This window comes from Dasypus novemcinctus, chromosome 3 (assembly GCF_030445035.2).
Source record: "Dasypus novemcinctus isolate mDasNov1 chromosome 3, mDasNov1.1.hap2, whole genome shotgun sequence".
NCBI classification, from domain to species: Eukaryota; Metazoa; Chordata; class Mammalia; order Cingulata; family Dasypodidae; genus Dasypus; species Dasypus novemcinctus.
This window is the reverse complement of record NC_080675.1, coordinates 6,953,981-6,978,155: the sequence shown is the minus strand read 5'-3', so window position 1 is coordinate 6,978,155 and position 24,175 is coordinate 6,953,981. Positions and strand designations below refer to the sequence as shown.

Genomic DNA, 24,175 nt, shown 5'->3' with positions numbered 1-24,175 from the left:
CACTCGGGGTTCTTTAGGAAACACACGCACAGGCCCGACGCGCCGGAGCTGGGGTGACGTCGATGTCCGGTCACCGATGAGAATAAACAGCCTCGATCCTACCCAGGAAGGGCCTGCTGGAGAAGGGCCACGGGGGAGGGATGGGAGGGACGTGGCCCTGGGAGCCGCCCTCTGTGTCATCACACGCGGCAGGGAGAAGCTCTCGACAGGGAGAAGCGCACCAGGTCCCAGAGGCACCCCGAGCTTCGGGCTTCCAAGGTCAGCCCCTCCTGCCACAGGGCTCGCCGGGGCCCCAGGCTGTCCGAGGCCGCCCCGGCCCCCAGCGCCCCTACGACAGGGAACACCGTGGCCTTCAAATCCTAACCTTCCCCCCACCAGGGCGCACAGCCTGCTGTGTGTCCCAAGCCAGGTGACAACAGTGACAATGAGGACGGTGACAATGAGGACGACAGCACTAGATTACAATGCCACTGGAGAAAGAATGCTGGAATCTCTGATTTAAATATACACATACACATGCAAATACAGATCACCCGCGCTCACAGAAGAACGCCGCTGTTAAACATAGAAGGGGGAAGCAGACGTGGCTCAATGGATACATTGTCCATCTACCACACGGGAGGTCCAGGTTCAAACCCCGGGCCTCCTTGACCCGTGTGGAGCTGGCCCATGCGCAGTGCTGATGCGAGCAAGGAGTGCCCTGCCACGCAGGGGTGTCCCCGCGTAGGGAAGCCCCATGCACAAGGAGTGCGCCCCACAAGGAGAGCCACACAGCGTGAGAAAAGCGCAGTCTGCCCGGGAGTGGTGCCACACACATGGAGAGCTGACACAGCAAGATGACGCAACAAGAAAGAGACACAGATTCCTAGTGCCACCGAGAATGCAAGCGGACACAAAACAAACAGAGAATGGACACAGAGAGCAGACCACAGGGAGGAAGGGGAGAGAAATAAATTTTAAAAAAATCTTTAAAAAAAAAAGTAGAAGGATGGACAAAGTCAGAAAATCACCATGACAACAGCCCACGTCAGGACCAACGGCTGCTAAAACTAGCAGGGGAATGCCAGACGAGGACCGAGATGTTAACATATCCTCCAGAAACTCCTCGTGAATGGCTGATTAAGGACTAAGGTCATCGATTTGGCCATATCTGTGTTTAATTTAATGGAATCCTGGGCTTCACTCACACTCGGCAGGTGCCCCCGTCGCTCTGGCGCTGTCCCCCTCAGCACACACGGCTGGAGCCCGATCGCGCGCAAACATCGCAGAGGCCAGCCCACGGCGCCTCTGCCAGAGCACAGCTCTGTGCGCCTCAAAATTCTCACTTTAAACATTTCTGAAAATCGAAATTTCATTTGATTTGTCAACGAGAGGTCAAAGACAAAGGCATGAAAGACGACGGCGCGACGGCGCGTGGTGCCGGAAGGAAAGGCCCGCCCTGATTGGGCTGGAGGGACGCGCCGTGGGTCGGTGTCCACTCCCTCCGTCAGCCACTGTGCCGTCGGCTCGGTGAGCCCAAGTCTCGTTCTGCAGAGATGCTGTCCCACGCTCCACGCCACGGCGCTGGAGAGCTCCGGCTCCACCCCAAGTGCATCAGAGAATGCGGAGGCCGTGGCGCACACGGCTGACCCTGCATCGGGGCCCTCTGGACCGGTCTCACAGCGTTTCTGTAAGTTTGAGCTGCTTTCAAAACAAAAGGTAAACTCTGATTAAATCTGTATAACTCCGCCAGCAGGACCACAAGAGAGCGCGGCGCAAAGCGCCCTACCAACGTGAGCTTCTCTGTGCCTCACGGGAATCCTTGAGAGGCAAGTACTTCCATCTACGAGTGGGGAAACTGAGGCACAGAGCGACGCGGGGGCTTGCCTCCGCTCGCACAGCCAGGATGGAAGCCAACGTCGTCCAACGCCGGGCCCTTGCTCCGCCACCCGGGCACGGTGCCCCAGGGGTGCCACCGGCTGCCCGGCCTGTCCCTGCCGGGAGGAAGGTGGAAGGCCGGGCATGACCAGGCCTGAGGGACACCCTGGCCACCGGCGGACTCGTTCTGCGGCCCCCGGCAGGAGTGCTAGGCCCGCTCCCCTGCCTGGACTCAGTTTCCCCATCTAGGGTCACCTGCGGCCCTTCCCTCTTTCAACGTCTGCCCAGGAGGACCGGAACGCCGCAGGCCAAGGAGTGGGCTGTGCAGCGCCCCTGCCATCACTCCCAGCACCGAGGGTGGCACGCGACAAGCCCTGGGCAGCTTTTCCTAATTCCCTCCCTGAACGAGGACACGCGGAGGCGGAGGCACGACCCAGGGGTTCTCACCCAGGGGTCCGCGAGCGTGAACCGAGATTCAAAACACCTCGCTCTCGAGGGGACGTGTCGGTGCGGGTGTGCTGTGTTTACTGACGAGTCCCCAGGACGGTGTGGACTTAGCAAGGGGGCCGCGGCTTTCCCCCGACTGGCGGAGGGGTCCGTGGAACAGAAGAGGTGAAGAACCGCTACCCTCAAGGAGTCTCTGCGTAGACCAGCCAAGGGGCACCGCCGGCCTGCGCCGGAGGCGTGAGAGCAGCCGGTTTCAGGACACATCCTCCCACCACAGCTCGTCGAAAGGCTGCAACTTCAAAGAAACGGCTCTGGGGGGTGGGAGCATATGGGGACCTCCTATATTTTTTGAATGCAACATTTTAAAAATTAAAAATAGAGAAAAAAAGTTATATAAAGAAAAAAGGATGGAATAAAAAAAAGAAAGAAACGGCTCTTTCATTTCAAGCTTAGAGGAAAAAAATCCGCCTCGGAGTCCAGGAGCGAGGGCCATTTAGGCGGCTCCTGGGACAGTAGGGGCACGCCTCCGGGGTCTGCCACTGGCCGCGAGGCCCCAGGTAACTCGGCGGAGTGGAAAGACCACGTATCCGCGGCCGGCCGGACTTGGCCCCGAGGTCAAGCAGCTGCCCGACAGCAGGCAAGCCAGCTCGGCTCACGAGCCCCCGCGTCCCCTCGGCAAGAGGGGGCCCTTCTCTTAGGGGTCCATCAAGTAAGTGTGAAAGAGCCGGCGGGAGAGGCGACGCCGATTCCCGTCCCGCTCAGTGACCAGGACGTCTGACCACCATTAGGCTGTACTTCCCGGAGTGACTTCCGTGGCTGTAACTGACCCCACCCCCTCACCACAACCCCAGCCTGCGGTGGACCTTGACCCCGGACATTGCAGGTAATGAAAATCAGCAGCACCTACCATCAGGAAACCAGCACCTACCATCAGGAAACCAGCAACTGGGGAATGTGAAGGCAGTTACGGCTAACCCACTAGAAGGCGTGTGATGTCACCCATGGCAAGGTTTACAGAGGCCCAGAGGAAAAAGAGCAGGTGATGCCAGGTCCAGTGAAACAAGCCAGGTTCAAAGTCAAACACACGGCACGATAAGTGGCAGCAAAAACACCCATGCAGGGCAGAGAAAACAAGCAGTTCCTTCTGAGGGAGCGAAGTCTCAGGAGCAGGGGTTGGCAGCTGGGCTAAACGTGGGTTTGGGTTTTTCGTCTCCTTTTCCCTATCTTCCTCATTTTCTCCAATAAATATGTACCCCCTTGGAAATTACAAAAGTAATAATAAATCAAGTTGGTGCCCAGCCCAGCTGACGCGCTGCCCGCTGGCACTCGTACCTCTCCTCCTTGGAGGAGCAGGTCACGCCGGCTCCTCCACTGGGCGGACGTGCCAAGACTCCAGGGGCAGGGACAGACCGGGAGCCCTTGGCCCAGGGCTGCCCACCTGGGCTGGCAGGAGGGGTCGAGAACATATACCTGTGGCCCTCACACCTGCTGACACGCGTGGACTAAGGAAGCAAAGCAAAAAGGCTGTGGCCCGGGTGGGGCCCTCCGTGGAGTGGGCAGGTGGGCGGCGAGCAGCAAGCAGGGCTGGCAGGAGGATGGGCTCTGCCCCTCAGTTTATCCTTGTGACAACCACACACCCAGAGAGGTCCTTGGAGTTACTTCCAGGCCTCTGTGAAAAACCCACAGCTGACATCACACTCAGCGGCGGGCAGGAGCGCTGGGAGAGGAAGAGCAAATGCCACACAGCAGTTTCAGAGCGCCGCACGGCACGCCAGGGGCCCGGTGGGGCCCACGACAGCCGTGAGGACAGCTCCCCCAGGCCACCCCTCTGCGCTCCCTCAGCAGCTGAGGAGCCGGGCTCTGACGTCCAGGGGTCGGCCCAGGCCCCTTGCCCACGGCACTGATGGCATTAAATGGGGGCGCCAACGAGAGGTCTACTCTCGGGGACACGCCCGCCACCCGCCACCCGGGGCGCCCTTCCCCCCACGACCCACCACGCGGGCAAAGACCCTGAGCTGGGAAAGCCACCGCCCAGCACACAGACTGGGCAGCCGCAGCCGCAGCCAGTACCCTGACCCGGAGCCCAGAGCCCAAGAGACGCCTTCCCCAGAAGGTCCAGCATGGGGACGAGCCTCCCCAGTGGGGGAGTCAGGGCAGGACCGAGAGCCAGGCCCCCCCACCCAGCCCCGGGGCTGCCCACCGCAGGCCCTGGCTGACCCACCCGGCTGCACGGACGCCTCTTCCCGGGCTGGCAGGTGCTTCCCTCCGGAGAGCTGAGCCACCTCAGCAGCAGGGCAGGGGAGGTAGGGGGGTTGACCCACGGCGGGCGGGAGGGCAGCCCGCTGCAGGAGCAAGGGCCCACGGGTGCACCCATCCAAGTGACAGCCCGGGTCCTGGGTGCTTCAGGAAGCAGGAGGCCCAGGGTGACCCTGTCACATCTGCCCCTGCTGGTCTCGGCACAGGAAGCCGGCGGCGCGTCTGGATGTGCACGCGGGGGCGGGGCACGCTTCTCAGAGCTCCTCTGGCAGCCAAGACAACACCGACGCAGCACGGATTCAGCCGTCAGAAAGAACGCAGCGCTGGGAGCTGTCCTGAATGACACTGCAGGGACAGATGCACGACACTATCTATCCTGCCATAAGCCACTGAATGGACGGGGCAGAGTGTAAACGACAACATAAGCTATAATCCACGTGGTGCAGCAGTGCTCCAAAATGTGTTCACCAAATGCAGTGAATGTGCCACAATGAGGAAAGAGGTTGTTGATGTGGGAGGAGTGGGGGGGTGGTATATGGGAGCCTCTTATATATTTTTTTATTTTATTTTACATTTTTTTTTAATTAAAGTTAATAGATGACAAAGAATGTTACACTAAATAACATTAAAAAACATAAAAAACGTAAGAGGTTCCCATATACCCCACTCCCCACCCCAGCATTTTTGTAAACTGTATTTTTTTGAAGACATATAAATCACAAAAAAACTCTTATTTTCTAATGTAACCTTTTGTATGAACTATGTATATTTTTTTTAAAAAAGATTTAAAAAAAAAAGAACACTTCACCAAGGGCACCAAAAAACACGTCCTTCTCCATTGCACATGGAACGTTCTCTAGGACAGACCACAGGAGAGGTCACAAAATGAGTCTCAATAAGTTTAAAATGGCTGAAATTATATAATATATCTTCTCAAGCCACAATGGAATAAAGCCAGAAGTCAACAACAGAAAGAGAACTGGTAAACTCACAAATACAGGGATTTAAACAACACACTCTTAAACCACCAGTGAGTTCAAGGAGAAATCATAAGGGAAATCAGGAAATATCTTGAAGTGAATGAAAACAATCACACGGCATACCAAAACTTACGGGATGCAGCAAAGGCAGTGCTGAGAGGGAAATTTATAGCCCTAAATACTTATATTAAAATAGAAGATCTCAAATCACAGACCTAACCTCACACCTAGAGAAAGCAGAATAAGAAGAGCAAACAGATGGAAGGAAATAACAAAGATTAGAGCAATAATAAATGAAATAGAGAATAAAAAACAATAGATAGACCCAACAAAATCACAAGTTGGCTCCTTTAAAAGATCAATAAAATTGACAGACCTTTAGCTAGAATGACAAAGAAGAAAGAAGACACAAATAACTAAAATCAGAAATAGAAAAGGGAAGGATATTACGAAACAAACAAGATTGTAAGAGTGAACTATGAAGAACTGTATGCCAACAAAAATAAATAACCTAGATGAAATGGACAAATTCCTAGAAACACACCAACTACGTACACTAACTCAAGAAGAAAAAGACCTCCGCAGATGAATAATAACTAAACAGACTGAAACAGCAATCCAAACCTCCCAAGAAAGAAAAGTCTGGGATCTAGCAGCTTCAGTGGTGAATTTTACCAAACATTCCAAGAAAAATTAATACCAAACCTACTCAAATACTTCAAGAAAAATTGAAGAGGAGGGAACAGTTTCTAATTCATTCTATGAGGCCATCATCTCCCTCATACCAAAGACAAAGATACCACAAGAAAATTACAGACCAATATCCTTCATAAATATAGATGCATAAACTCTCAGCAAAATACAAGCAAACCCATTCCAACAGCACATTAGAAGAATTATATACCATGACCAAGAGGGATTTATCCCAGGAATGCAAGGGTGGCTCAATGCCAGAAAATCAATTAATGCAACACACCACATCAACAGAAAAGGAAAACGACCATCTCATTTGACATAGAAAAGACATTTGACAAAAATCCAACATTCCTTCTTAATAAAAACACTTAGAAACCTAAGAATAGAAGGAAACATCCTTAGCATGATGAAGGATATATATTTAAAAATCCCACAACTAATATCATACTCAATGGTGAAAGACTGAACACTTTCCCCCTAAGAATAGGAACAAGACAAGGATGCCCACTGTCACCACTGTTATTCAACATTATAGTGTAAGTTCTAACCAGAGCAATCAAGCAAGAGAAAGAAAGAAAAGGCATCCAAATTGGAAAAGAAGTAAAACTTTCCCTATCTGCAGATGACATGATCCTATACACGAAAGAATCCCAAAAAACCCACACACTCAAAAAAAGCTACTAATCAACGAATTCAGCAAAGTGGTGGAGTACAAGATCAACACAGAAAAATCAATGGTGTTTCTATATACTAGTAACGAATAATCTAAAGAGGAAATCAAAAAATTCCATCTGTAACTGAAAGAACTAGATATATCTAAGACTAAATCTAAGTAAGGATATGAAAGACCTGTACACAGAAAACTATGAAACCCTGCTAAAAGAAATCAACAATGAAGACCTGAATAAATGGAAAGACATTCTATGTTCACGGATTGGATAAATATTGTTAAGATGTCAGTTCTTACCCAAAGTGGTTCACAGATTAAATGCAATCCCAATCGAATGTCCAGCAGCCTTCTTTGCAGAAGTGGAAAAGCCAATCATTAAATTCATATGGATGGGCCCCAAATAGCCAAAACCATCCTGAAAACGAACTAAGTCAGAGGACTCACAATTACTGATTTTAAAACTTATTACAAATCCAGAGTAATCAAAACATCATGTTACTGGCAAGAGGACAGACATACAGACCAATGGAATAGAAATGAGAGTTGGAAAATTAATCCTCACATCTATAGACAACTGATTTTTGACAAGGGTGCCAAGTCCACTTAATAGGGAAAGAAAAGTGGTGCTGGCAAATGATGGTTAGCCATATGGGAAGGAATGAGGGTAGGCTTACACCTCATATCATACAGAAAAGTGAACTCAAAATGAACCGAAGGGAGGAGCAGATGTGGCTCATGCACTTGAGCACCCGCTTCCCACATTGGACGCCCCAAGTTTGGTTTCTGGTGCCTCCTAAAAAAAACAGACAATGAGCTGGCAACAAGCAAAAACAATGAGCAAACAGACGAGGGAGGCATTGGGGGCAGGAGGGAATTGGACCAAAGACCTAAATATAAGGAAATAAAAAACTATAAAACTCCTAGAAGAAAGAAAACATATGGAAGCATCTTCAGGACCTTATGTTACGCAATGGTTTCTTAGATTTTAACACCAAAATCACAAGCAACCAAAGAAAAAAATAAATAGGATTTAATCAAAACTTTTGTGCATTGAAAGAAATCTATCAGGAAAGTATAATGGCAATCTACACCATAGGAGAAAATATTTGGAAACCATATATCTGATAAGGATTTAATAACCAGAATATATAAAGAACTCCTACAACTCAACAACAAAACAATAAACAACCCAGCTGAAAAAAGGCAAAAGACTTGAATAGACTTTTATTCAAAGAAGATATACAAATGGTTAATAAGCATCCAGCAATCCCACTTTCAGGGATGTATCCAAAAGAAGTGAAAGCTGGGACTTGAACAGATATTTGCACACCAGTGTTCACAGCAGCATTATTCATCATTGCCGAGAGGTGGAGGCAACCCAAGAGTCCAACGAGAGAGGAACGAATTCACAAAATGTGGTAGATACATACAATGGAATATTATTTGGCTATAAAAAAAAAATGAAATTCAGCTGGGGCCAGTTAGACAGGGAAACAAGGAGAAGACAAGCCACAACACGGTCAACAGACAACGTGGCTGCAAGACCACAATGCAACCTTGAGCTTAGCCTTGAGGTCCCCGCTTCTCTTTCCAGGACTTCCCCTGAGCCCCAGATAGTCCCAACAGGCCTCGCCATTGGCCCCCAACATTGGTGGGGTAGCCTGTAACAGCTGAGACCCCTCCCCTCAGCATGAGCAATGGAAGGGGAAATCAATCGTTTAATAGAGGCGACCGCACAAGCCAGATTGTTCTCTCTGCCTAGAGGAGCCCACACCAAATCTCGGTGTGTATTTTCATCCTTCTCTTCCATTTCTCAGCAAGCTCTGTTCTTTTCCCCCATTTCCCAATCAATTCTTCTCACTGGCCTGACTAAACTGGCGTGTTCTTAAATTCATTGATGCAGCACAGGCAAGAACTTAGAGGACCAACACTCCCCCGTCTTCCTGACACATGTGACAAGCCTTGAAGACATCACGCTGAGTGAAATAAGCCAGACACAAAAGGACAAACAATTGTACGACCATGTTAGATAAAATATTCAGAACAACCAAATTCACAGAGTCAGAAACTAGAATAAAAGTTCCCAGGGGCTGGGGAGGGAGTGGGGAATGGGGAGTTAAGCTTGGGGTGGTGGAAAAGCCTTGGTAATGGATGGTGGTGAAGGTGGCACATCCACATCGTTGTGAATGGAATTAACACCACTGAATTTTATCACTGCAAACGGATAAATGGGAAAATTTAGGTTGTGTCTATGCTACCAGAATGAAAAAATAAAAAAACTATAGAGCTGTACAACATAAAGTGTGAACCCTAATGTAAACTATGAGTTATAGTAAGTAGTATAATTATAATATAATTTCACCAATTTTTTTTTAAGATTTATTTTTTATTTATTTCTCTCCCCTTCTCCCCCCCCCCACCTTGTTGTCTATTCTCTGTGTCTATTCTCTGTGTGTTCTTCTGTGTCCGCTTTCTTTCTTGTCAGTGGCACTGGGAATCTGTGTCTCTTTTTGTTGCATCATCTTGCTTCAGCTCTCCGTGTGGGAGACACGACTCCTGGACAGGCTGTGCCTTTTTTGCGCGGGGCAGCTCTCCTTACGGGGCGCACTCCTTGCACACAGGGCTCCCCTACACGAGGGACACCCCTGCGTGGCAGGACACTCCTTGCGCACATAAGCACTGCACATGGGCCAACTCACCACACAGGTCTGGAGGCCCTGGATTTGAACCCTGGACCTCCCATATGGTAGGCGGACACTCTATCAGTTGAGCCAAATCCACTTCTGCATGTCACCAATTTTAACAACGGTACCACACTAATACAAAACATTAATCCCAGGGAAAACTGCAGAGGGCGGAGTCATATGGGAACTCTGTCCTATAAACCTACTGCTCTAGTAATAATAAAGAAAACTATGTTAACTTAAAAACAACACCACCGGCATTTCTCCACTTCCCAGACTGAAAAGATGCCCGGGGACCAGCACAGCCGGTCCCAGCAGGAGACGCAGCGACGAAGCCTCTTCCGCGGCTCGGCCCGTTGCCGGGGCCTCCTCCCTGCTGGGCCCCGAACCACAGCCTGAGGACAAGGCCCCTGCACCCAGAACATCTGGGCTCGCCGGGACCCACCCAAAGGGAGCAGGACACGCCCTCCAGGAGTCCGACGGCGCCGCTGCCCAGGACCCAGGCCGGCCCTGTCACGTCCACTCCCTCTGGCACCTGCCCCATCCTGCTCGGTTCCGCAGGGCAGGCCCAGCCCCGGGGCCGACACAGCAGACACGGCAGGCCCAGCCCGGGGCCGGCACGCGGGGCGCGGCCCTCTCCTCCACCCCCCACTCAGGAGCGCAGCCCAGCGCACTGGCCAGCTCCCTCAATCCGCCCTGCCACAGCAACAGCCGAGCGCCAGGCGAACAGGGGCGACGTGCCTGCGGGACGCCAGACGCGGCACGGGAGGCTCCTGGTCCCCCCACATGCAGGAGCCAGCGCCCAGCCCTGGCGGGGCGCCCACGGCCACGCGGCAGAGCTGGGGCTCCCATCAGGCTGCCTAGCTGCGAGCCACGGGGCCGCAAACCGGCTGCCTGTCCCCACGGCCTAGTGCCCTGCCGTCCTCCCCTGGCACAGCCCACTCACAGACACACATGCACACGTGCACACACTATTCACACACACCTATGCACTGTGCACCTACATGCTCACTTGTGCCTGTCCACAAGTGTGCACGCACACGCATACGCACGCATGTATATACTCACGTTTGCACAGGTGCAAGCACACACACGTATGCACACTCATCTACACCTGCATGCACATGTCACATGCATGCACATAACGCACCTGCACACATGCACGTCCACATGTACACACATGTCTGCATGTGTGAGCACATACGCACACGTGCTCACATGCACACTCACCCCCGGCCTCTCGCTCCAGAGTCTTGACACTGAGGGAAAACGCATCCAGCAGGGAAGCAATCAAGGGGTCATTTATTTTAATTATTAAAGCAGCAGCCACTTCCTCTCGGGCCATCTATACTGCCACCTAATTACTTACTGCATAAAACCGCCGTGGCACCTTAGCAGAGCCATAAATCAGCTCCGAACCAGAGCTGTTTAAGGCGTTCTAGGATCCGGGGGCGCGGGAGCCATCCCTCGCCAGCCCCCAGGCCCGCCAAGGACGCAACGAGGCAGAAGTCCTGCCAGCGGCCGCAGGGGCCACGACACCAGGCTGCCTTTGCCCGCTCCAGCGCCCGCTCCGGGGGGCTGGGCCCTGCGCGGCGAGACCTGTCGACCGGCTTCTGTGAGCCCGTTGCGCAGCAGGTCCCCAGGCCAGGGGCCGTGGCGGGGTCCTCCGAGGCTTTGCCCCAGCTCCGGGCAGAGTCACTCGAGGACTCGGCCGTCTCTGCACGAGCAAGGCAACGGGAGGAGCCGGGGAGGGCGCACCGGGCAGGGGCACGCGGGCAGCAGGCCTTCCCCGGAGCTGGCGGGAGGCAGCGTGTGGTGCCCGCCAAGCAGGCATAAATCACCCCCCGCAGGCGGTGGCTGGTGCCACGCGCCAACGTCCCGGCACACTTCTCCAGGGGCCGGGGGACCCGGCTGGAACCAGGAGCCAGCCCTGGGCCAAGGGGTCCCGCCTTCCCTTCTGAGGACAGTCCGGAGCGCAGGGACAGTGGCAGGCAATAGCGGGCGGCACCGTGCCCTGCAGAAGTGCCCACAGCCGTGCCCGGGCCTCTGCCGGTACCTGCCTACAAACGTGGCCGCTGCAAGCCTGCTGACGCGGCCGGCCCGGGGGTGCGCTGCTCCCACAGGGGCTGGTTCATCCGCAGGGCAAATTCCCAGAGCTAAGATTACGGGGTCAAAGGGCACATGCACTTGCAATTTTCCAGAAATTACTGAATGGCCCTCTATAGAGATGGGACCCATTTACACCATTGCCCACGTATGAGAGCCTTTGTGTCCCCCCAGGAAAGTTTGGTTTTGAAGTGAAGGAGTTAGACAAGTCCCCGCCTGCCAGGCCTCACTGTCCCCCCTCCTTTCCTGGCTGCCTCCGGCTCCTCTTTCGGGGAGCGCCTCTGTCCACGGCCTCCCCACCCCCCAAGCTTGCCTGGAAAGCGGGCCCTGCTGACCTGAGGATATGCCCCTCTGTGGCTTGCGAGGAACAGGGCAGGCTTTCCTGATGCGCTTCCACCATGCAGCCTTCCAAGATTGCCCCCCAAACCTTGTGCCCTCTGCCTCTCACTCTTCGGGAGGGGGGTCTCACTTTAGACCTTTCCCCTGCAGCAGCCTCTGCCTCCATGGGCCCTGGTGCAGGGTCCCGAGAGCAGGACCATTGCTGAGGTGGCAGCCAGCTGCTGGTCCACCCAGGCCCGCCCCGTGATACTGGGAACAATGTCCGACCTTCCAAGCCCCCTCAGTGACCATCCAAGTTAAGCTGTCCCTATGGACAGACGGGGCCCCAGCCTTCCAGGCAGGCTGGACTCAGCTAGGGGGAGACGGGGCAGAGGCAGGGAGAACACCCGGTGCAGACCCCGCGCCTGTCCACGTGATGCTCTCGAACGGCCGGAAACCCCAGAGGGCGGCGGCCACCGGGGGCCAGGAGCAGGGGCTGCAGGCCGGCTCCAGGCCACACGCACGTGGCCCTCGGGGTTAGCCGCGGGCCACTGAGCTCGCTGTCCACCAGCCGGTCCCCCAGCAAGGCCAGCTGGAACTCTCCTATCTGGGGCCGGGTGTCCATGCCTAGGGCCGGTGCCACCTCACCCCGGTGCTACTCTCTGCCCCCTTCCACAGACCACACGAGCCACCCGGCCGAGACCCCGCGGCCCGCCCGCTTGGTGGGGGGCAGCAAGGCTCAGGGCAGGGGACGGGCTCACCCAGGGCCACAGCTGACTCACCCGGTGGGCAGCCAGGGTCCGGGGTCCTTAGACGACCCAATACACTCCTGCACTGACAGCGCCTGGGGGACGATCCAGGGTCCCTGCCTCGGCAGCTGCCAGTAAAACGGGTGACGTTCCCTTACCCCGTGAGGTGGGTGGGGGTCGACACATCCCGCCCCAGCCCCAGAACATGCCAATGTGGTATTTTTTTTTTTTACAAGAGTATGCTTAGGTTTATTCTTTTTTTTTTTTTAATTTTATTCTCTATTTTCTTTTAAATGTTACGTTCAAAAAATATGAGGTCCCCATACACCCCCCACCCCTCCCACCCCTCCCACATCAACAACCTCTTCCATCATCGCGGCACATCCACTGCACCCGGCGATACATTCTGGAGCACCGCTGCAGCACATGGACAGCGGTCCACCTTGTAGCCCACACTCTCCCCCAGGCCACGCAGTGGGCCACGGCAGGACACACCACGTCCAGCATCCGTCCCTGCAGCACCCCAAAGTGGTATTATTTGGAAAAGGGGTCTTGGCAGAGGTCACAGGCTCTTGAGCTGAGCTCATCATCGGCCGCCCCAGTGGGCCCTAAACCTTGTGACATACGTCCTTACAAGAAACAAGGGAGGGGAGCGCGCCACGGGAAGGCGGAGGCAGCGGTGAGGCTGGCGAGCGAGGAAGGGTCCTCCCCTGGAGCCTCGGGGCAAGTGCCGCCCTGCCGACCCCTTGCTGGACCTCTGACCCTTGGAACTGGGGACGATGAGTTTCTGTTTGAAGCCACCAAACGTGTGGCCAGCTGGTAGAGCAGCCACAGGACACTAATACACCCCATCGTTTAGTTGGAGGCTCACAACAACTCCTCTCAGCAACTTTAAACCTCTCCCATCTTACAGATGAAGAAACCGAGGTTCAGAGAGAATCCCGGACCAATCCAAGTTTACTCCACACGACTGGAGCCCAAGTCGCTCGGCCTCAGACCCACCCAGAGCTCACACGCCACCCCGCCAGCATCACCTTCCTGCCACCTGCAAGCGCTGGGACCCATCCGAACATGACGAGCCTGCACAGCACAGCAGCGAGAAGGACGGCTGCCCCACAGAAGCCCCAGAGAAAGCCCCCGGCCCAGAGGACAGCTGGGGTCCCTGGCAGGGAGGAGGAAACCCAGGGAGGGGGCTGGCCCGAGGGCGCCCCCAGCATCCCCAGAACCTCCTGGCGAGCGAGGAGTGGGTGGTTCTGGAATGTCGGTCGCGAAGGGCCGTGCCAGGCGCCAGGGGCTCGGGGAGCGCCGGGAAGAGGCGCAGCCAGAACCCCGCCCTCGCAAATGGGCAGCCAGCGCCCAGGCCTCCGGCCACGTCCAGCTGCCTTCATGCGCGCTCTCCTTCCTCCCCACAACCCTCCCCGCCGCACGGGACACGGGCTAGAAGCGAGATCCCCCAGGCGTGGGGCAGGCTGTGTGTGGGAGGGGGGGTGATGGGACCCCTGGGGGGGATGTGATATCCGGTAGGGGGACAGGATCCTGGGAGGGAGGAAGCACGTGGGGCAGGGGCTTCAGCCCCCTCCCCATGAAAGTTACAGACCACCCGGTTACCTCCAGATAACCTAATTACCACTCCAAGGGGTGCCCCGACCTGCAGAGCTCACCTGGGACAAATTCAGGATCTAGGGAAGCGGACTTGGACCAGTGGTCAGGGCGCCCGTCTACAACCTGGGAGGTCCAGGTTCAAACCCCGGGCCTCCTTGACCCGTGTGGAGCTGGCCCATGCGCAGTGCTGATGTGCGCAAGGAGTGCCCTGCCACGCAGAGGTGTCCCCGCGCAGGGGAGCCCCACGCGCAAGGAGTGCACCCCGTAAGGAGAGCTGCCCAGTGTGAAAGAAAGTGCAGCCTGCCCAGGAGTGGCGCCGCACACGGAGAGCTGACACAGCAAGATGATGTAATAAAAAAGAGACACAGATTCCAGGTGCCACGCACAAGAATGCAAGTGGTCACAGAAGATCACACAGCGAGTGGACACAGAGAGCAGACAACTGGGGGCGGGGGGGCAGGGAAGGGGAGAGAAATAAATAAAAAATAATAAAAATTCAGGATCTGGTATAGCTGAAGACCTGAAAACTGCCCTGGGAACATGGTCCTGAGCTCGAGCCAGGGGCAGCACGGGTCCCGAGGACTGAGGCAGCCACGCGGGGACAGGCAGCCCTGGCACACCCACGGCCACGTGCACCCAGGCCAGGAGGGGCGGCTGCGAGGCATTGCAAAGCCGGCCGTGTCCCCGCGCCGCGCAGCCGGAGCGTGGGGCCTGTGTCCCTGCGTGGCGCGGCGGGAGCGTGGGGGCCGTGTTCCCGCGTCGTGCGGCCGGAGCGTGGGCCCGCCCAGGACTTGGCCCGCTGCCCAGTTGTTCCGTCAATGGAAGAGCCAGCCGGGGGCCCAGGCCCCAGCAGCCACGAGGGGCGCCACACACGCAAGCAGGTGCCCAGCAGGCCAGGGTGGGGCGCGCTGACGCAGAGGGGCATGATGGCAGCCCCCCACCAGGGACGAGGCTCTCAGGAGGCGTGGCTGCACCCCCACCCGGCAGCCCAGCCCCAAGGCCCAAGGCTCGCTCTCCATCGGCGTCACGGCGCTGGTCCACGGGGAGATGTCACAAGCAGCCACGAAACGTTCCAGGGTGCTGCCTGTGGTCACACTGATGAGGACACTGACGGCAAACGGACAAATGGACAGGGGGCCGCGGGAATCCGGGCAGGAAGTCGCAAGGCCTTCCCTGCACGCTTGGCCGCCCACCCAGCTTCCTACCAAATGCCACCCGCGGAGGGCGCTGGTGCGTGCCGAGCGCCGGCCGTGGAGGGCTCACGCACGCCCGTGCTGCCACGCCCGAGGCAGCGGCTGGGCACTGCTCACGAGTCCCAAAACTAAATGCGAGTTGCGTTCTAATATGCCTCCGGACATATTAGATTATAGTGGGTGCAGAGGGTTCCCCCTTACTTGATTAAATTACTATTAGGGCAGGAAGCAGACTTGGCCCAGTGGTTAGGGCGTCCACCTATCACATGGGAGGTCCACGGTTCAAACCCCGGGCCCCCTCAACCGGTGCGGAGCTGGCCCATGTGCAAGGAGTGCCGCGCCATGCAGGGGTGTCCCCCGTGTAGGGGAGCCCCACGCACAAGGAGCGCGCCCCATAAGGAGAGCCGCCCAGCACGAAAGAAAGTGCAGCCTGCCCAGGAATGGCGCCGCACACATGGAGAAATGACACAACAAGATGATGCAACAAAAAGAGACACAGATTCCCAGTGCCGCTGATAAGGATAGAAGCGGTCACAGAAGAACACACAGCGAGTGGACACAGAGAGCAGACAACTGGGGGGGGAGGATTTTTTTTTTAATTACGATTAGGGCTTTGATTGGGCCACGTCAGTAGGACGTTGGGTTCCCACACCCTTGGCGGGTGGAGACTCACAGAGAAAAGGACAGGGCAGAGGAAGAGTTTGGAGTTTGGATGCTGGAACTCCAGGAAGTGACCACACAGAGAAGAACACGGAGGATAGAGACGGCTCCACAGACACGGCAGAGCGCCTGGGAAGAGAGCCCGAGAGTCTCCAGCTGACCTTGTAGAGAGCAGAGAGCAGCTGAGCCCAGGGACAGATGCCCAGGATGGAGACGAGCCTTAGCCCAGCCCGCGGCTGAACCTGGAAGAAGCTGGGACCACGGAGCCTTAGGAGGAAGAGGGAGCCTGAGCCCTGGCAGACGTCGGCAGCCGCTTGCTCCAGCACGTGGTGACAGACTTTGGTGAGGGAAGTAACTTATGCTTTATGGCCTGGTAACTATAAGCGCCTACCCCAAATAAATACCCTTTTTAAAACCACCTGATTTCTGGCATTTTTCATCAGCACCCCTTTGGCTGACTAATACACCTACTAAGTGCTTACTGTATACCAGGAAGTGATTTAAGCCCTTCACATGAGCATGCTCAGACCGATGAGGCAAGCACTGTCATTGCCCTCTTTACAGATTGGGGAAACCGAGGCACGGGGAGGCAGTGTAAACTGCCCCAAATCTCCGGGCATGGAACCTGGCAGCATAAGATTGCACATCCAGGGTTGCCCCTTCGCCGCCCACAGCCCCCCCCCTTACCTCCCCCTCCACTGGGGGGGTAAGCAAGGCACGGGGGCCCTCGGCGCGTTCCTCCGCCTCCCTGCCTGGTCCTGTGGGCTCTGCACCCACTTCCAGCAGGGCAGCCTCCCGTTATCAGGGTCAGGGCAGGCGGCCACCTCCTGCCAGACCCCTGCAGGGAAACCCACCCCAGCCCAGACCACCCGGCATGCAGCAGGGGGCTCTCAGGGGGAGGGGGAGCACGGCCTCGGTCATGTCACCGCCCTGCCCTCCTGAAGGAAGAGGCCTGGCTCATGACCCGCCGAGGCCAGGGCGCCCATGGGCTGCCACCCACCCACCCAGGCCAGGAGGCAGAGCCGGGCTCAGAGACCCAGGCCCCTCGGCCTTCGCAGAACCACTCTGGGAGCCGCCCCGCCCCCGCCCCGCGCTGTCTGGACGCCGATGACAGTCACAGCAGGTGCCTTCGTTCTGAGCACTTAGAGGGGACGCGGGCCAGGGGACGACGGGAGAACACAGCTACGAGACGGCATGGGTATTAGTCAGTCGAAGGGCTGCTGATGCAAAATACCAGAAATCGGTTGGCTTTTATAAAGGGCATTTATTTGGGGTGGGAGCTTACAGTTACCAGGCCATAAAGCATAAGTTACTTCCCTCCCCAAAGTCTATTTCCAGGTGTTGGAGCAAGATGGCTGCCGACGTCTGCCAGGGCTCAAGCTTCCTGGGTTCCTACGTTCCTGGGGCTTGCTTTATTCTGGTTCGAGGTTCCTCCCTTCCAGGATTTTGCTTCTCTCTGGGTTGAGGGTTCCTCTCTTCCCAGGGCTTGCTTCTTCCTGTGGTCCAGCTTAAGGTTTCAGCATTAAACTCCAACATCGAGAACCCTCAACTCCAGTTCTTTGCCTTGCCTTTTATCTGTGGGGACTCAACGCCCTAATCATAACTTAATCATACCCAGGTACAGAGCAGATTACAAACATAATCCAATATCTATTTTTGGAATTCATAACCATATCAAACTGCTACACTTCACCCTCTGAATTCCAAAAAGATATCACAATATTTGAAAAAACTTTAAATCAGTTAACAATGCAAATACTATATCATATCACAATCAATTTAAAGAAACACAGTTTGTCTTGGGGCAAAGTCCTGTCTGCTATAGACCTCTGAAACTTACAAAACAATTTATCTGTTTCCAATACACAAATGGACAGCAGTGGGATAAACATTTTCATTACAACTGGGAGGGAAACATGAGTCATCGGTCCTCTACAGTTCAGTAAACCTGCAGGGCATCCTCCATTGATTTCAGTCAGAGAGTCACTCTTAAGATGACGGCTTCTTCTCCTTGGGGCATATGGGGACCCACCCTTTCCAAAGGCTTGCCCAACAGCGATTTTCTTGGTTCCACCCTCATCAAGCATTTGGGTGTCCACCAAGCTCCAGACCTCTCCCTCCAAGAGTGCTGGGGTGATTGCCACACCTCACCCAATCTTTGGGTTAGAGTCTTGACCCCCCTAGCATAGTGATGTGAAGACAACATTCCCCCTAACCTTTGGCAAACAGGCTCAACCCTCTCAGAGCAATGAGTTGACCACCTGGCCTTCCCTAACCTTTGGGGGACAGGTCCGCCCCTCTCAGACCTGTGGGGTGCTGACCTTAACTGCCCTGATCCTTGGGAATGTGCTCCACCCTCTCTGTACCCTGGGGTGGCAAAACTCTCCCAGAACATCGGACAGGAACATCCACCCTCTTCGACAGCAGGGGCTAACACACCCTCTCTGTACACATGGGTGGGGTTCCTCTCTTGGCCCAAGGTGAAGTCCTAATTCCAGATCTCAGCTTCCATGGTTTTCCTCTTAAAGCTATTTCTCCTTCAAGCTCTCCTTTCCATGTCCTTTTTATTCCAGGCTGACACTGGTTTTGTTCTCTCAAAAATCTTGTTGGTTTAGCATGCAGGAAGCAGGGGTCCAAGCCATCAGATAGCAAGGCTTTCCACAAGTCTTTCCTAGATAACTGCACCTTCAATCCTGATTTATAAGTTCCAAGTTTAGTTAAGTCCTCCATTAGGGCATATTCATCTGCGAGCTTGATTTCCAGAAGCTTGGAATTTTCAGAATCAGTTTCTGCTTTCTTTGTGCCTGACAGTTCAGTCCTCAGCATATCTCTCTTGTCTAGCATTTTGGTATAAGCTGCAAACAGAAGCCAAGGTACATTCTCCAGGTTTACTCTGGCAATTTCTTCAGCTAAAAGCCCAGGCTCACCATTTTCAAATTCTGCCTTCTACAAAACACCAGGAGTTAATCTTGCTAGGTTCTCTGCAACTTGAGAACACAGATCACCTTTCCTCCAGTTTCCAATCATAGTTTCATCATTTACTTCTAAGGCATCATAAAAAGTTTCTTTAGCATCCATTTTGCAATCAACAGTCGCTTCAGAGTGATCTAGGCCTTTTCCATCAAGAATCTCACAATTCCTCCAAAAAATACCCTTTACGCATTTATAAAACCATTTCAGCATTTCAGTAATTACAAAAGTACTTCCCCACTCCTCGGTACCAAATTCCGTATTAGTCAGCCAAAGGGGTACTGATGCAAAATACCAGAAATGGGTTGGTTTTTACAAAGGGTATTTATTTGGGGTAGGAGCTTACAGTTAACAGGCCACAGAGCTTAAGTTACTTCCCTCACCCAAGTCTATTTGCACGTGTTGGAGCAAGATGGCTGCCCATGTCTGTGAGGGTTCAGGCTTCCTGGGTTCCTCCCATCCAGGGTTTTGTTTCTGAGTTTAAGGTTCCTTTCTTCCTGGGGCTGGTTTCTCTTTCCTCTGTGGGCTGACTTCCCGGGGCTCCACTTTAAGTCTCCAATATCAAACTCCAACATCAAAACTCCAACATCAGAAACCCTCAACTCTGTCCCTTGTCCTGCCTTTTAGTTGTGAGTCCCCACCCATCGAGGGGGGTGGGGACTCAACGCCCTAACCGTAATTCAATTATACCCAGGTACAGATCAGATCACAAACATAATCCAATATCTATTTTTGGAATTCATAACCATATCAAACTGCTACCGTGTGACAGTGGCCGGAACAGGGCCCGCCCGGGGGCAAGTAGGGCAGACAAGTTGGGGACAGAGCCCGAAGGGAAGGAGCCTTAGGGGATGTGGGCGCGACCGGGGGGCTCCGTGAGGGCCCCGCGTTATTCCGAGCAGAAATGACCCCTGGCCCAGGACATATCAGCCGCGGCTGGGGCAGTGGGTTTTAAGACGGGGCGGGGGGGCCTCCGGGCTGGTTCCATGGAGTCCCCCATCACCTGAGCCTCTTGGCCTGGGGCCGGCCTGCAGGGTCGGAGCTGGGCCAGGTCACCCAGAGCCAGGCGGCTGGGCCAGACCCGTCCCCCTCTGCCTGGGGGTGCCAGCCGGGGCCCAGCATCTAGTCCTGCCTCTGCCGCTTCGGTATTTGCAACCACTTTCCACTGAGCGTGGATGGCCAGTCTTGTGTGTTTGGCCCGTCCCAGCTGCTCAGTGGCCCAGGGGGAAGGGACTCCGACCTCTCTGCTGTGGCGCAGCACCCCGAGTAGCTGGCGACCCCAATCCCAAGGCCAGGTGAGCGCCTTTCTGCAGAGCCGAATGGCAGGGCCCAGCCCCAGGAGGCTACCCCCTTCCGCCTTCTCCAGCCTCCGCTGCTGCTCCTCTCACTGGAACCTCCCCGTGGAAGGTGGGAGGCAAACCCCAGGGCCCCCTCTTGAAGGCCGCAGCCGTGCACAAATGCCGGGAGCAGCGTCCCTCCCGACAGGCTGCAGGGAGCCTGCAGGGGCTGAGGATGGCGCTCCCAAGAGACCACCAGAGCCTGTAGCCTGGCCAGGGGGGCGGCGCAGACGGGCAGCGGGACAGGGCTTTCTCGGGCAGAGGGACCAGGGCAGCCCACCCCCTGCCCCCCACAGCATAAAGGGTCGCGTGACTTGTGCTATTGTTCCTGGTTTGGCCAAAAGCTAGACACCAGCTCCCAGAAAAGGACAATAAAACATGACTAGAGCTCATCCGGTCAGCCAGGCTGCCCAGGGGGAAGAGTTCCCACCCAGAAGGGCCTGGAAAGGGCGGTGGGCGTGGAGGGGATAGTTGCTGCATGGGAGGTGAGCGTGCAGGGGGGCCGTGTACAGGGGGCAGTGTGCACGCAGAGGGCGGGGTGCAGGTGGGGGAAGCAGGGCACATGCAGGGGGCAGTGTGCATGCAGAGGGATGGTGGGGGGGATGCTGGGAAGGCAATGTACAGGGAGCAGTGTGCATGCACAGGGCAGGGTGCATGTGGAGGAAGCCGTGGGCATGCAGGCGGGCAGCGTGCATGTGGGGGGGCAGTGTGCATGCAGAGGGCGGCGTGCATGTGGGGGAAGCAGTGTACATGCAGGGGGACAGCGTGCATGCAGAGGGATGGTGGGGGAATGCTGGGGGGGTAGTGTGCATGCAGAGGGACGGTGAGAGGTCCTAAGAGACCTCAGTGGGACCGGCACCCGCACTCCACCTTGGACACAGACCCAGTGAGGGTCCTGGAGATCCAGGTGGGGTCCGCAGAGGGAGGCCAGTGCAGGGAGAGGGCCGGTGGGAGGGGTCAGATCCGCCAACCCCCGGCCCCGCCTCGCTGCTCACGTCACAAACGTCCCTGCTCCAGCCGCCACAACGGTCCATCTTTAGTCCAGGGACGGACGGTCAGCCCCCAGTCATCCACCTGCCTTCCCCAGGCAGGGAAGCCACCGGCTCTGACCAGGCGGGGACGGCCCACTGGCGCGGGGACGGCCCACTGCCACCGGGGCCGAACTCCTGGAAGGAGGACCCAGAGCCACACGCAGCTCGGGCCTCTGAAGCTCTGCTATCCCCGAAACAAAGAGGCTGCCCAGCAGCCGACTGTTTGCTCAGCTGCCCCAGGCGGTGTCCCCATGTGGTGCCCGGGACACCTGTGCACTGGTCCCCCGGCGCCGGAACGAAGGCACTGCCCGAGGCCGCGCTGTCCGGAGGTCGAGCAAGGACGGCTGGCCCATGGCACCGGGACAAAGCCTGGAGCCACCTACTAGAGAGATCCAAAACCAGGCAAGCAACAGTGACCCCATTTCACAAGGCCACCCAGCCAGGACCTGAAGAGGCGGGGCCGGCCACAGATCCCGAGGCCGTCCACACGGCCCTGCAGCCTCGCTTGAGTCTGGGACGGGAAGCCCGTGTGGGCACCTCCGCATCCTTCTGAAATACTTGAGTGGCCCGGCCTCAGGGGTGCACGGAGGAGGCTGGGCGACATGGATGACCATCCCTTACCACGAGGACTGTCCAAGGGCAGCTTTCCAAACCTAGACGCCAACCTTTAAAACACCTGCCGACGCCGGGGCTGGAGATGCGAGCTGGGGCTGGGGGCAGGGACCTGGGGGGGCGGGCAGGAAGACCCAGCCCTGCCTGCAAACGCAGGGGAGGGGCACGGGACCAGCTGGGTGGACCCTGAGAGGGGGCCGGCCTCCAGGCCCCCGCAGCAGCCACTCTGCGGCTTCCCCAGCGCCCCGCAGCGCCCCGCCGGCTCCCCCGATGCACACACTGCCCACCCGGCCCCGCCTCACCCGGCCTGACCCTCGGCTGGGGGCACGGTCCCTGCGGCGCAGCCCCACAAAGATGGCAATGGCCCAGGAAGGAGGCCGGGAGACAAAGGACGACAAAGGCAGAGGGCCTGGAGGCCTTCCAGCGCCAGCACAAGGGCTGGCCAGGGGCAGAGCGTGCGGGCGGGGCGGGGCCCTCTTTTCTAGAACGGGGGGGGGGGGGCACCCCCCTGAGGGCGGCCTGCCTCCCCTCAGTCCCAGCGCCACCCCCAGCTCCGCCTGCCCCGCTGCCGCGCCGGGTTCGCACAGCACCGCGCCGCTGCCCGCCCGGCTCAGGGCCACGGGGGGCCAGACCAGGGCCCCCCACCCGCCGAAGCGCCAGCGCGGCCAGGACGGCCAGGACGGCGACGCGCTTCGTCCCATCTCGGAGTCTCTCCCTCGCCACCCGTCATTTCCAGCCAGATTTATGCTGCCGGGGACTCCTTGGAGAAAAAGGCGACGGAAGGCGCAGCGCGCGGGTGGTGGAATTTGCAGCTTGTCCGGGGCGGACAGATGCAAATATTCCCACAGGCAGACGCGGGGCTGGAGCACCCAGCTGTCCCATGGGGTTGGCCGAAAGCCAACCCCACGCCCCGCCCCCCTCGCCTGTTTCTGACACCTAATGGCACCAGGTGGCGGTGACAGGACCTCCCACGGGCCTCCTAACAGGGCTGTCCCTTCTATCTTGGCCACGGCGGGGGGGGGGAGGAGGCCTGGGAGGGGAGGGCCACCCCAGCAGGGTCCTGTCGCATCCTTCTCCTCTCCAAGCCCTCAGGAGCCTCAGGAAACCGGTGGCACGAGCTGCTGCCCAAGAGCAGAAGGCACGTAACAGAAGCACTGCCATCTCAGCCATGTTTTAGCAAACCCTTCCGCTCTCCACGACACCCACAGCGTGGCACAACCATCACCCGCCACTCTCGCGTTCCAAATACTTTTTCAGCACCCAAACAGAAATTCTGACCCACCTGCTCCCCCGCCTTGGCCCCTGGCCACCTGGAAACTACTTCCTGTCCCGATGAATTGGCTGGTTCTGGATATTTCAAATCCGGGAAATGCCACATAGTTGTCCTTTCGTACTTCACTCGACGCGCTGTGTTCGGGGTCATCCGCGTGGCCACACGGCTCAGCCCGTCATTCCTTCCTCCAGCTGAGCAGCACTCTCCTTCACGGCTACGCCCCTTTGGGGACACGGGCTGTGGACATGGGTTGTGTCCACCCTTGGGCTGTTGTCCTGATGCTGCTGTGGACGATCACCGCCCGGCCCCTGCACCCAGTTCTCTCGCGGATGTGCCCAGGAGTGGACGGGCCAGGCCCCGAGGTAGCGCCCGCTGGCCTCTTTGAGGAGCCGTCACCGGGAAGCGACGCCACCGCCCCCGACAGACCCCCGGGAGCACCAGTCTCCACGGGCGCCTCCGAGGGGCCTCCAGGTCTGCCCCCAATCGAATGCTCCTCCTCGTCCTGGGACCCAAAGGACAGCCAGGGACGGCCGCACGGGGGCTTCCACCGGGAGCTGACGACCCCGGCCCGACCGAGGGCCCAGCGTGGCGGCCACGCCGCGGGCACGGGTCAGAGGCGGTGCCCGGCACGCCCCTGCCCCGCCCCTCGCCATCCCCGCGGCCCCACGGGAAGCAGTGACCGTGCGTCCACCAGCGCCCCGGGCCCTGCACCCGGCACCAAGCAGGCTGGGTCC

The 24,175-nt window shown here is 56.8% G+C and overlaps 1 protein-coding gene and 1 long non-coding RNA gene across 4 annotated transcripts in view; both read right to left on the bottom strand.

Annotated features, from left to right (window-relative positions):
• CCDC85C (coiled-coil domain containing 85C) overlaps positions 1-24,175 on the bottom strand; it is a 76,609-nt gene that overhangs the window by 31,624 nt on the left and 20,810 nt on the right. The gene's annotated exons all lie outside the window — the stretch shown is intronic.
• Positions 802-3,930, bottom strand: LOC139438627 (uncharacterized). 2 transcript variants are annotated; one of them, XR_011648263.1, is made up of 3 exons: positions 3,212-3,930; positions 2,305-2,599; positions 802-1,680 (listed from the first exon to the last, which is right to left on the bottom strand). It is a non-coding gene; the product is annotated as an uncharacterized lncRNA (long non-coding RNA). The 2 variants fall into 2 exon arrangements; XR_011648262.1 differs by having other exon boundaries at positions 2,305-2,615; positions 3,212-3,929.